Source organism: Peromyscus californicus, unplaced genomic scaffold (genome assembly GCF_007827085.1).
Source record: "Peromyscus californicus insignis strain IS unplaced genomic scaffold, ASM782708v3 Scaffold_21__1_contigs__length_65335640, whole genome shotgun sequence".
NCBI classification, from domain to species: Eukaryota; Metazoa; Chordata; class Mammalia; order Rodentia; family Cricetidae; genus Peromyscus; species Peromyscus californicus.
This window is the reverse complement of record NW_026294514.1, coordinates 16,731,874-16,743,093: the sequence shown is the minus strand read 5'-3', so window position 1 is coordinate 16,743,093 and position 11,220 is coordinate 16,731,874. Positions and strand designations below refer to the sequence as shown.

Here is an 11,220-nt window from a genome sequence, read left to right as displayed (position 1 = left end):
AAAAAAAGAAGAAGAAGGAAATTCAGGGGCTGGAGAGATGTTCAGTGGTTAAGAGCACTGGCTGCTCTCCCAGAGGACCCATGTTCAATTCCCAGCACCCAGTTGTGGCAGCTCACAGCAGTCTGTGACTCCAGTTCCAGGGGATCCGACACCCCCACACAGACATACAAGCAGGCAAAACCCCAATGCACATACAATAAAAATAAATAAATCATTTCTTAAAAAAAGTAAGTTCACGACATCCTTGCAGTCTATGAAGTTACTCAACAGGCTGGCACCACACTGGAAGTTCTGAACATTTCAACACTAGGAAAAATAAACACACCCCTCAATTCTGTCTTGTGAGAAGCAGAGAGAACACTATATGTACTGCACCAAAGATCTGAACATTAAATTATCTACGCAAACAAAGAAAATAACACAAGTGCAATCCTAAATGTAATTCTTAATAAATAATTTACTTAAAGAAAATCCAAAGCATCTTTCAATCTACTGCTAGGTTTACAGGAGTAATCTTTCTTCTCGGGCAGGCAGACCATCACAGGCTTGGTCTGCTGTAAGGAGAGTTTAAATACACAGTGCTTTAATTTGCACTGTGAAAAATAAACAGCTGCATTAGGCCTTTCTGGACAGTCAATAGGTTTTACTTCCACTGCTTTGAGAAAAGACAAAAGACATGCCTTTATAGTTGACTTGCTGCACCCTCAGTTTCGTGGATACCAAAACCACAGAATCTCCACTACAACACATGAAAACATAAACACGAATACATACAATATAAACGGGCAATAAAATAAACACAATAAAGTGACCTTTACGTCTCTGAAGTGCCAATTTACACACTAACCACCAAATACAGAACTTGGACCTGCCATAGAGGAAAAAAAAAAATCATTATTAGCCTGGAGGAAAAAAGAAAAAAAAATTAAGCTACCACTGTCACCATCACGGGAAAAAAAAAAAAGTTAAAACGGAAAGCAACAATAATATCGTAAAACCTGTGTCTTGGAAAGGTTTCTTGCCATCAGAAGGTGCAGAGACATTCCCCCCTAGGGACTCGATTCTGTTTCCTTCCCAGCTTTTCAAACCCTTAGGCGCCGGAGTAGACCGCGAGAGTGGACTTTTTTTTTTTTTTTTTTTTTCCGGAGAGGAGAGGTAGAAATTTGCACTTTCTCCGGAGCCGGTGCACTTTTCCCCTTGGCCCCTCTTAGCTCTGCCTCCAAGATGGTAGGAAAGTTGTCGTTTCGGAGGGCAGAGGAACTGCTCTGTGGTGCTATGTCCTCGCAGTGCCTGTAGTGGTGCTGTAGGAGGCTGCCGCCTCTTCCCGTGCAGGCGGGCAGCCCTGCCTTCTTGGCTGGAGAGTACGTTCAGGGATTTCCCCTTAATGATCACCGACCCCGGGAGCACTTTTTAGTTTCCAAAATAAAAATATGATCCTCACCCCTCTTGTTCGACAGGGAAAGACTCTCGCTGAAGCCCAGGGGGGGAGCAGTACCAGCCGAGCTTCCTAGTCCACTGCCAGCGCCTCTCTGATCTGTCAGCCCAGCCGAGGGAAAAGGGGGGGGGGGGGGGGGGGGAGGAAGGAGGAGGAGGGAAAAAAAAAAAAATCAGAAAAAAAAAAAAAAAAAAAAAGGCAGCTGAAAGGTAAGCAGAGGCGGCCCCAGGCCCGGCCCACATCCCCGGGCTCCCGTAGGGCGGCGGGCTGGGCCGCGCAGGCAGGGCGGGCGGCGAGCGCGCTTACGTGAGGCCGGGGATTCGCCGGCCCACGCCAGGCCGCGGGCGGAGAATGAAAGGGTGAGTGGGGCCGGCGCTGGGGTGGCGGGGGCCGGGGGGGGACTGGGGGGGCCTCGGGGACGCCCGCGGGCAGCTACGGCGGGGGTTCCGGCGGCGGACTGAGCGCGGCGAGCGGCGCGGCCTGCGCGGGCCGGGCCTGGGGAGGGCTGCGGAAGGGGGGGGCGCCCTAGGCCTCGGGCCCCGCGGCGGGCCGCGCCCTGCCCCCGCGCCACAGGCCTCCCGCGCCCCTGGGGTCCCCCGGGGCCTCGGGGCGAGTGGGGCGGGCGGCGCGGCGGGGCTGCATCCTGCGCCGGCCCCAGGCTCTCCCGCGGGGCGGAAGGCCGGGCGGGCGGCGGGGACCGGGACGGCGGGGGCCTTAAGAGTGGAGAGTGTGCGGCAGCTTCCCCCCCCCCCCTCCCCGTTCCCCGGGCATCGCGCAGACGGAGCCCCGGGATTCCGGTAACTGTTGGGTTGATTTATTCCCCCCACTCCGCGGCGCTCCGGACGGCCTGGCCGGGGCGGGGGCGGGCGGCCTGGCGGGCGTGGGGTGGAGGGGCGGCGAGAAGTCAGGTGCAGCCGCGGCCCGGAAAGTTTCCTTTTAGGCCCGATTTGGGGGTTGCCTTCTCTCCGGGGAGCCCCGGTCCTAGCGCCGGGGACCCCCCGAGGGCTGGGGGGAGAGCACTCGGCGGGCTGGAAAACTCTTTGCCAGTTCCTGTCCATTCAAGGTACTCCGCCCCTGCACCCCTCGCCCGCGCCCCCACCCCACTCCCCGCGATCCCCTCCGGGGCTGCCAACTCCAGCCCATTCCCCCCAAGAGCTCCCAGGCCCGGGGAGAAGCCTTCTCTTCCGGTTTGGAAAAGTTTTCAAGGGATTTTTTTTTTTTTTCCCCCTCCTTAGCGTTATTAGTTAGTGACTGGGCTCTGGGGGGTGGGAAGGGAGGAGGTAGATTTCAGGTGCTGCTTCTGCTGCACGGTCTTGGCCCGTCGGCCTCCCTCTTTTTTTAAAAAAAATTCCGTACCCCATGGAACAGCGGTGTGTGTGTGTGTGGGGGGTGTTGCTTGTTCATTTATTACCCCCCCCCCCCCCCACCTTTTCTCCCGGACTCCTTTGGGTCTCCAAATCTCCCTTTCTGGACAGCTCCGGGCAGAAAGATAGTAAGTAGGGATCAGAGTGCATGCTGTCAGGGAGAGGGGCAGGACCAGGCAGGCTTCTGGAGCAGTCAGTCCCCAGCCTCCAGGTTGCAGGAGTTTCCCCCCACTCCTCTGATTTGGGCACCGTCCGGTAAAACCAACTCAGAAACTGAAGCCACGAGGGGCGGGGGTGGGGTGGGGTGGGGGACGACACCTCGGCTGACAGACGTTGCAGAGCAATTCAAAATTGGGAGGAAGGAACTGGAGGGGCAGGGCGGCTTTTGAAAGTAAGGTCTACCTGCAGTTTTCAGGAGCAATGCTTGGTTTGTCCTGATGGTAACTGTTTAGCTTTGTGTGATATCCTTAGGTGCCTGTCTAGAATTAGAAAAAGGGGGGGGGGGGGGTTAAGGAAACTTAAAGTTGTGATGCCTACAGCTCAGGGGTCTGTGAGCTGAACATAGACTTTGGCTTTGGCCTACCCTACAAACGAACTCGATTTTGGTTCAGGCTTCGGTGCCATCAACTCTGAAACTTTTTTCTCTTCTTTTTCTTTCGTGTAGTAAACTCAAATTTCCAAATCTAGATTTCCTTCTTTTCGAAGGTAGGCTGGGCTACCACTGACCACCTCCTGGTTGTCGTTTAGTGTTGAAATTGCAATGTACATGGCCCTGCCACTTCCAGCCCCATCGTGGGCATGTGTGAAGAGTTCAGTTGACCTCTTTTATTCGTCCCCCCCCCCACCCACCCACTCTTGGGTCAGTGTGTGTGTGTGTGTGTGTGTGTGTGTGTGTGTGTGTCCGTGTCCCCTGCTTGGTTGGTTGCATGTTGGAGATTGCTGGCACAGGCAGACCACGTTCTGATCACTCAGCCCACAGAGCAGTGGTAGTGAAAAATTGCCTGTCAATTGCAGAGCAACGGGGTAATCCCTGACTTGGTCAGCACTGGCTTCTGTGAGGCGTCACACTGAGGCTCCTTACATGATTCTTGCCAAGGATCCTTTGCTTTTGTCTGGCTAAAATAGAGCTCTGTTTTCTCACAGTGTTAGATGACCAGCCATTTAGACTTGTGCCTAAGAAAGTCTTGATATTTGAAGATGGTATGGATTTGGTATCAGAATGCAAATTACATGTAATGGTTGTTTTATCATTATTGATTAATTGAAATTGCTTATTGACTAGGGCATTTCATGTATGTGTGTAGCAAAACCATTATTCCTGTTTTGACCCTTATTTTCAGAGCAAACTGTGTAGAAGAAAAATCATCCTGAGTCCCCCCTTTCCCAGGATATTTTAAAAGTTGAAAGAAATCTTGCTATTTTGTAATTTATTTGTTTTGTTTTTGTTTTTTTGAGACAGGGTTTCTCTGTGTAGTCCTGGCTGTCCTGGAACTCACTCTGTAGACCAGGCTGGCCTCAAACTCTCTCTCTCTCTCTCTCTCTCTCTCTCTCTCTCTCTCTCTCTCTCTCTCCATATATATATATATATATGTATATATATATATACATACATATATATATGTATATATGTATATACATATATATATATATATATATCTCAATCCTGGCGTGATCAGACACCAGACAGCCTGGGAATTGAACCTGGGTCCTCTGGAGCATCAGTCAGTGCTCTTAACTGCTGAGCCATCTCTCTCCCATGAGATCAGTATGTTTAAAGCTTATCATCAGCTTCATATTCTTAGCGTTTCAAAAAATTGTATTATGTACAAAAGTTTTATGGGTTTTTTTCCCCCATCCTGTCTCAAACATTTTAATTCTCTGTTGTAACCCACTCATGGGCTATTTTATTCCTGAAGAAATGGTAGATTTGATGTTTTAAAAGTTAATTTTATTTCAAACTAGTAAGAGACTTCCTGGGAACATACTGAATTGTTTTAAATGGAAAGGGACTGTGTTTTTCACTATGAGTTGTTTTGTTTAAAAAGTAGATGTTTAGCCGGGCGGTGGTGGCGCACGCCTTTAATCCCAGCACTCGGGAGGCAGAGGCAGGCGGATCTCTGTGAGTTCGAGGCCAGCCTGGGCTACCAAGTGAGTCCCAGGAAAGGCGCAAAGCTACACAGAGAAACCCTGTCTCGAAAAACCAAAAAAAAAAAAAAAAAAAAGTAGATGTTTAATTTGTAAGTCTGAAATAATCAACGTTTCTTTTCTCTAAAAGATTTTATAAAGAAATTTGTGTATCTCATCGCCATTGTTTTTTCTTTCTTTGCAGAAAATCATATTGCTGCTATTTTTAAGTTTTTATTTTGTTTGTGTATGGGTGTTTGGTCTGCAGGTGTATCTGTATACCATGTGGGTGTTGTGCCTGAGGAGGCCAGAAGAGGGTGTCAGATCCCCTGGACCCCAGATGGTTGTACACCACCACCTGGGTGCTGGGAGTGCACCCTGGGTCCTCTGACAGAGCAGCCAGTGAGTGCTCTTGACTTCTGAGCCCGCCGCCGCTGCCTGGCTCCCATGGCTGCTGATTTTAGAGGATTGAAAATTTTAAGTTAGATGGACAGTGTGCAGCCTGAGCACTTGATAGTGCCAGTTCAACCAAACACTTGGTTTCCCTTTGGGGAAGATCTTCTAGGGTTAGCTCTCGGTATCTCAGTTTGGAACAGGGGTTTAGGTTCTGGAAAGCCTGGCCATTTGTGTCTGAAGCTGTGAAGACAGCTTCTTTGCACACTGGTCCCCTGTGAAGGTGAGACAGGCCCGAGGCTGCACTGGATGTACTGTAGGGTGGATACAGTGTGTTCTCAAAGTGGTCCAAGAGACAGCTTCTCACTGCATCAGCTCTGAGCGCCTCCCAGGGGCCCATGGAAAGGCCGATTTCAGACAGTGCTCCTGGCCATTTTGAGATTTGGGAGAAACTGAAGTTAAAATGTTAGGCTTCCTGCTTTTCCTTCCCGGGTTTAAGGTGACCGACCCACTTGGTTCTAACTCTTTCACACGGTGTGATTTACCTTGTTATTTATATTTATTTTGGAGACAGGGTCTCACAGGCTGGAGCTCACTACTTAGACTGGGCTGGTCACTGACTCACTGTGACCTTCCTGCATCTAAGTGCTGGCCTTAGGGATGTATGCTACCATCCCAGCTGTGGTTTACATTTAAAACTAATTCTTAGGCAGGATGGCAGTGGACGCCTGTATTCCAGGACCAGAGGACCTCAAGTTCAAGACCACCCTGGTTATATAGTATGACCCTGCTAACCCCACCCCCAACCCTCAGGAAAACCCACATGAGATCTTTGTATCATGCCATCATCCAGTCATACTTGGTTGGACCAGGCTTTGGGTTGTGCTCTGCTCTGATCCTATTTCTTCTTAATCTTTGATTTCTTTAACAGGACAGGTGAATAAAATGCCTTGCTATAAGGATTAGATGGTTCTTCTAGCCCACCTTATGTTCTTTAGTAACACCATCGAAGTAACATCTTGTTTGTTTGCTTTTTTCCTTACTAAAAATAGTACATACTCGTACTATATTTGGAGAATAGCCATATCCATCCCACTCAGGATAATAACATTTTAGTGCCTTTCTGTTTTTGTCTGAGTGTGCATACAGCGTAAGCTTAGAACCTTGAAGGTAGCAGTCGTGTACTTTCGTATTGGTTAAAAATTGGGGCTTTAGAGTCAAATTGGTCTTTAATCCTAGTGGTATGACACCTTATAATTAAAATTAATCTTTTTTTTATGTTGTTGTATTTTGTGTGTGTGTGTGTGTGTGTTTATGGCACACCATGCATGTGGGGGTCAGAGGACAGCTTGCAGGAGTCAAGTTTTCTGATTCCACCAGGTGGGTCCCAGGGATTGAGCTCAGGTTATCAGGATTGGCAGCAAGCGCCTTTACCTGCTGAGCCACCTTGGCACCCCCTAAAGCTAATCTTATTAATCAAAATAAAATAAATTCTAAGCCGGGCAGTGGTGGCACACACTTTTAATCCTAGGGAGGCAGAGGCAGGTGGATCTCTGCATTTGAGGCCTGCCTGGTCTATATAGAGAGTTCTAGGGCTCCATGGGTAGACCTTTTTTTTTATTATAGTAGTGATAATAATAATAATAATAATAATAATAATAATAATAATAATAATAATAATAACTTATTTTAAAAGGCAGGCGGGAGAGATGGCTCAGTGGTTAAGAGTGCTGCTGCTCTCCTGGAGGGTCCAAGCTCTGTTCTCAGCGTATATGCATTTGATGGCTCATGACTGTAACTCCAGATCCTGGGGCTCAGACACACCTCTGAGGTGCACCAACCCACACACAGACCACACATACGCTCATGATTAGAAATAAAAATAGTTAAACAGAATTTAAATTTATTTATTTATATTTTTAAATTTGTATTTATTTTTTATTTTATGTGCGTTGGTGTTTTGCCTGCATGCATGTTTGTGTGAGGGTGTGAGATGTTGGAGTTACAGGCAGTTGTGAGCTGCCATGTGGTTGCTGGGAGTTGAGTCTGTGTCCTCTGGAAGGATAATAGCCTGTGCTCTAAACCACTGAGCCATCTCTCCAGCCCCCTACAATTGATTTTATTAATCTTAGCTTCAAGCTGGGACTGGTAGCACGTCTGTAATCTAGTACTTGGGAGGCTGAGGCAGGAGGATCAAGAGTTTGATGTCAGCCAGAGCTGCAGTGAGTTTAGGCCAGCTTGGAGCCGAGTCAGGCTTTGTCTCGAAGAAACAAAAGTAGTCGGAGTGTCTTCATCAGCGAAACAAGCACCAATCTTAGCTGTTTTGTAGTGTGGCTGTGGAAACTGAGGCTTTGCACTTTTAGAATGGTAAAGCAGTGTGAATTTGGTTTGCTCCTTTAATTTTTGTTTTCTTTCCATGGTACTGACCATTGAACCCAGGGCCTTGCAATCTCTACTACTGAAGTGAATTTGAACTTGACATCCTCTATGCCTGACTGTCCTTAAGATTAGAGTTCCTTTTGTGGCTTTGAAGGCCTGGGTAGTGTGTGGCATTGGTAGGCTGCTTCTGGAGTGACCTGAGGAGGTGATGGGAGTCTCTGACTCCAGTGTTTGTTCCTTTAGCAGGTCAGCTGGCTTGTGGCAGCGCCTAGCCTGACAATACAAAAACTTTTTTCTGTTTGCTTGTGTGGGTTTAAAATGAAAGACAGACCTATTATCCCAGCTCTCTGGAGGCAGAGGCAGGCGAATCTCTGTGAGTTCAAGGCCAGCCAGGTCTACAAAGTGAGTTCCAGGACAGCCACAGCAGTTATACAGAGAAACCCTGTCTGGAGGGAAAAAAGAAAAGAGTCTCCTGCAGGAAGTATGACCTTGAACTTCTGAACCTCCAGAGTGGAGATTTTAGGCATGCACCATTATTTATGAGGTGCCCTTTATTGGTTATTGAACTTCTGGGGCTGTTGGTGAACACTCTACCAAGCAACCAAGCTATGGCTCGGTAGCTCCTTCTCCCCCCCCCCCCCCCCCCCCCCCCCCCATCACAAAACTTTAGTCTGGTGGTGAAGAAAACTTAGAAAACTGTTATTTACAACACTGAATGATGTGATGCGGAATGAGCTAACCGGGGGAAGGAAACCTATTTTTCTACTCTGGCCTAGGAAGGGCTTTCGGGAGGGCTTTGCACCAGAGGTTTCTCCCCTAAGCAAATGGGAGGAATTAGGTATTTCAGGAGGTGGGACCTGCAAGTATGAATAAATGCCTAGGGACAATAGAGTGTTCTGTGTTGCAAATTGTGGTTCTTTGTGACCTTGGACCATGGGGAGTGGTGGTGTAAATGCTAAGTGGAGACTCAAGTTTCTTTGCTAGGGTAAGGAGTGTGGGTTTCTTTTAAATTTACTAGTGACTCTGAGGGTCTTTGGCCAAGTACATTACTTAAAATAAAGCGATTGGGGTTGTATAAAGAGTAGGTAAAATAAAAGGGGGTGAGATGGATGGAATTCCAGTGAGGCAGCTCCCCAGAAGACCGTGAGGAGGGTTTTGAACTAAGGTGGCTGTGAGCCAGAGAGGTGGCAGAGGCCGCTTACAGGGTAAGGGGCCCCGAAGTGTGTCTGCATGGAGGGGCAGGCGGGGTGGGAGGCGTCCTCAGAGGGCAGCCAAATGGTAGGTTTGAAATCTGGAGTCAGATACACATTAAAAATGACAATAAATGCCCTGGGAATGCTTTTGTGTGACTTATACTATTGTGTATAACTTAGTGACTTTATAGATAGAACAGATTATAAAATAACTTGGTTGTGAATGTTTAGAAATTTCAACTAGCTGCTGACCTGAAAATATTCAATTTTGTGAGAAATTTTAAATCTGAAAATTGGGAAGGTCTGGATGTAGGACTGGGTTTCAATTTTTAGTTTCTTTGTTTTGTTGAGAAAAGGTCTCATGTAGCTTAGGGTGGCCTTGAACTTGTAGCCACCTTCCCATCCAGCCTCTGTTGTCTTTTTTGAGACAGTATCTCACACAAGTTCTAGCTGGCCCAGAATTGACAGACTTGAGTTCACAGCAATCTTCCTGCCTCAACCTCCCTAGTATTGAGATTACAGGTGTGAGCCACCACACCCTGTGAAGTCTGCTTTTTTTTTTTTTAATTCAGTAACTTGCTGAAACTTGTTGGAGTTGGAGCCTTCAGAAGAGCAAAGTTTGCTGAGGTCTGCCCGTGGTCCACTTCTGCCCCACCATAGGCCTTTCATCTTGTGCCGCTATAAAGTAAAATCAAAAGAAGCTTGGCCAGCAATGCTGGCTGAGTGTGGAGGCAGGGGAGGAGAGGCTACTGACTGAGGCCGGGAAAGAGAGAGATTTCCAAGAGTGAGTGGCCCCAGGTGTCACATGCTCCCGGGAATCCAAGTAAGAGAAAGGAAAAGTGGATGGATTCAGTAGCAGAAGAGCCTTTAGTCTCAGATTCTTAGAACAGAGGAATCTGAGTTTAGCCACCACTAACTTTTTCTCCTTTCTGGAGTGTAGGATTTTCTGCAGTAGTCGGGACACAGGCAGGGATTCAGTTAGCATTTGTGGTAAAGAATTATTAACTGGAGCTGATGAATGTTCTATCCAAATCATTCAAGTGTGTGCAAGTGTGCACACGTGTGCCTGCACTCCAGGGTTCCTAGGGAATCAAAGCTGAGCTTGCCACGTGCTAGGGAAGAAGCACTGCCCCCCAAGCCCCAAATACTCTTCCGTTTGTTGCTTTGTTTTGAGACGAGTCTCACTATGTAGCCCTGGCTGCCCTGGAACTTAGGTATAGACCAGGCTGGCCTCGAATCCACAGAGACGCACCTGCCTCTGCCTCTTAAGTGCTGAGGTTGAAGGCCTGGCTTCTGTTAGTGTTTTCTGTCCGAAGAGAATCAATACCTAAGTGCTCTTTACAGATGTAGAAACCATTTTTTAGATGTGGCTCGCAGGAGAAACTTCTCCGTATGTTCTGTAACTCTAGCCCCAAGGAGGTAGGAGGGCCTGAATTAGTGGAGAATTATACTGCACCGTTCAGAAACCACTGGCAGCTGGTAGAGGGCATTTTAGCCCTGCAGATTGGAGATGAAAATGATAATACTAATAAACTACCACTTACTGTTTCTAATAGTAGTTAACGTTAAGTGATTACTATGTGCTGGGTACCATGCTAAGCATGGGGTCTTGAAATACCTAATTTAATTCTGCTAAGCAACTCAATGAGGTACATACAATTATCTTCCTTTTACAGATGAGAAAACTGACCAGATTTGAGCCCCATCCCTGATCCTCCCAGAGGCAATGAATGATCTATTTCTCTGCTGCATAAACTGTCCCTAACCTTTCTCATAAGTCAGGTAAGGCCATTTCATTAATTTAAATTCATAAAGTGAAGTTATTGGTACACTTGCCTTTTGAGGAGTCTTGGGCACATACCAAGTATTTGGTAAGCACTTACTTTCTTTTTAAATTATTTTGGTTTGCACTTGATTATGACTTTATATTTTTGGGAGAAGGGCAGTTTTCTTTTTCAGTCATATCGGTTGATACATTTTCATCTTCAGTGAAGTTTTACTACATTTTACATTTTAAAAATTAGTATATTCTAATTAGCTAGATTTATTTTTTCTTGATCAATTAAACTCTAATTCATTTTATTCTTTTTTAAAAGTTGTTTATTTTTTTAATGTGCATTGGTGTTTTACATGTTTGAGCGAGTCAGATCTCCTGAAAGTGGAGTTATAGACAATTGTGGGCTGCCATGTGCGTGCTGGGAATTGAACCTGGGTCCTCTGGAAGAACAGCCAGTGTTTTTAACCCCAGAGCCATCTCTCCAGCCCTTCAAATTCATTTCTAAAAGTTCAAGTAAAAGAAAACCTTGAGGTTTAAAGGCTGAAGTAGGAGACT

At 47.0% G+C, this 11,220-nt stretch overlaps 1 protein-coding gene and 1 long non-coding RNA gene across 9 annotated transcripts in view; one reads left to right on the top strand and one right to left on the bottom strand.

Moving 5' to 3' along the window:
* Positions 1–1,834, bottom strand: part of LOC128117595 (uncharacterized) — a 30,486-nt gene extending 28,652 nt beyond the window's left edge. Inside the window, exons 1-2 of one of the 2 annotated variants that reach the window (XR_008220844.1) lie at positions 1,742–1,834; positions 999–1,534 (exon numbers count right to left, since the gene is read on the bottom strand). This is a non-coding gene — a long non-coding RNA (uncharacterized LOC128117595). The remainder of the gene's footprint in view (positions 1–998; positions 1,535–1,741) is intronic. The other variant, XR_008220843.1, reaches the window with a different exon arrangement.
* Positions 1,634–11,220, top strand: part of Ino80d (INO80 complex subunit D) — a 72,616-nt gene continuing 63,029 nt past the window's right edge. For 2 of the 7 annotated variants that reach the window (XM_052749640.1, XM_052749635.1), the window contains exons 1-2: positions 1,635–1,794; positions 10,565–10,670. The gene's annotated coding sequence lies outside the window, so the exon portion shown is untranslated. Of the gene's footprint in view, positions 1,795–2,136; positions 2,233–2,304; positions 2,499–10,564; positions 10,671–11,220 lie in introns of those variants that run through there. The other 5 variants (XM_052749641.1, XM_052749638.1, XM_052749639.1 and 2 more) reach the window with 4 other exon arrangements.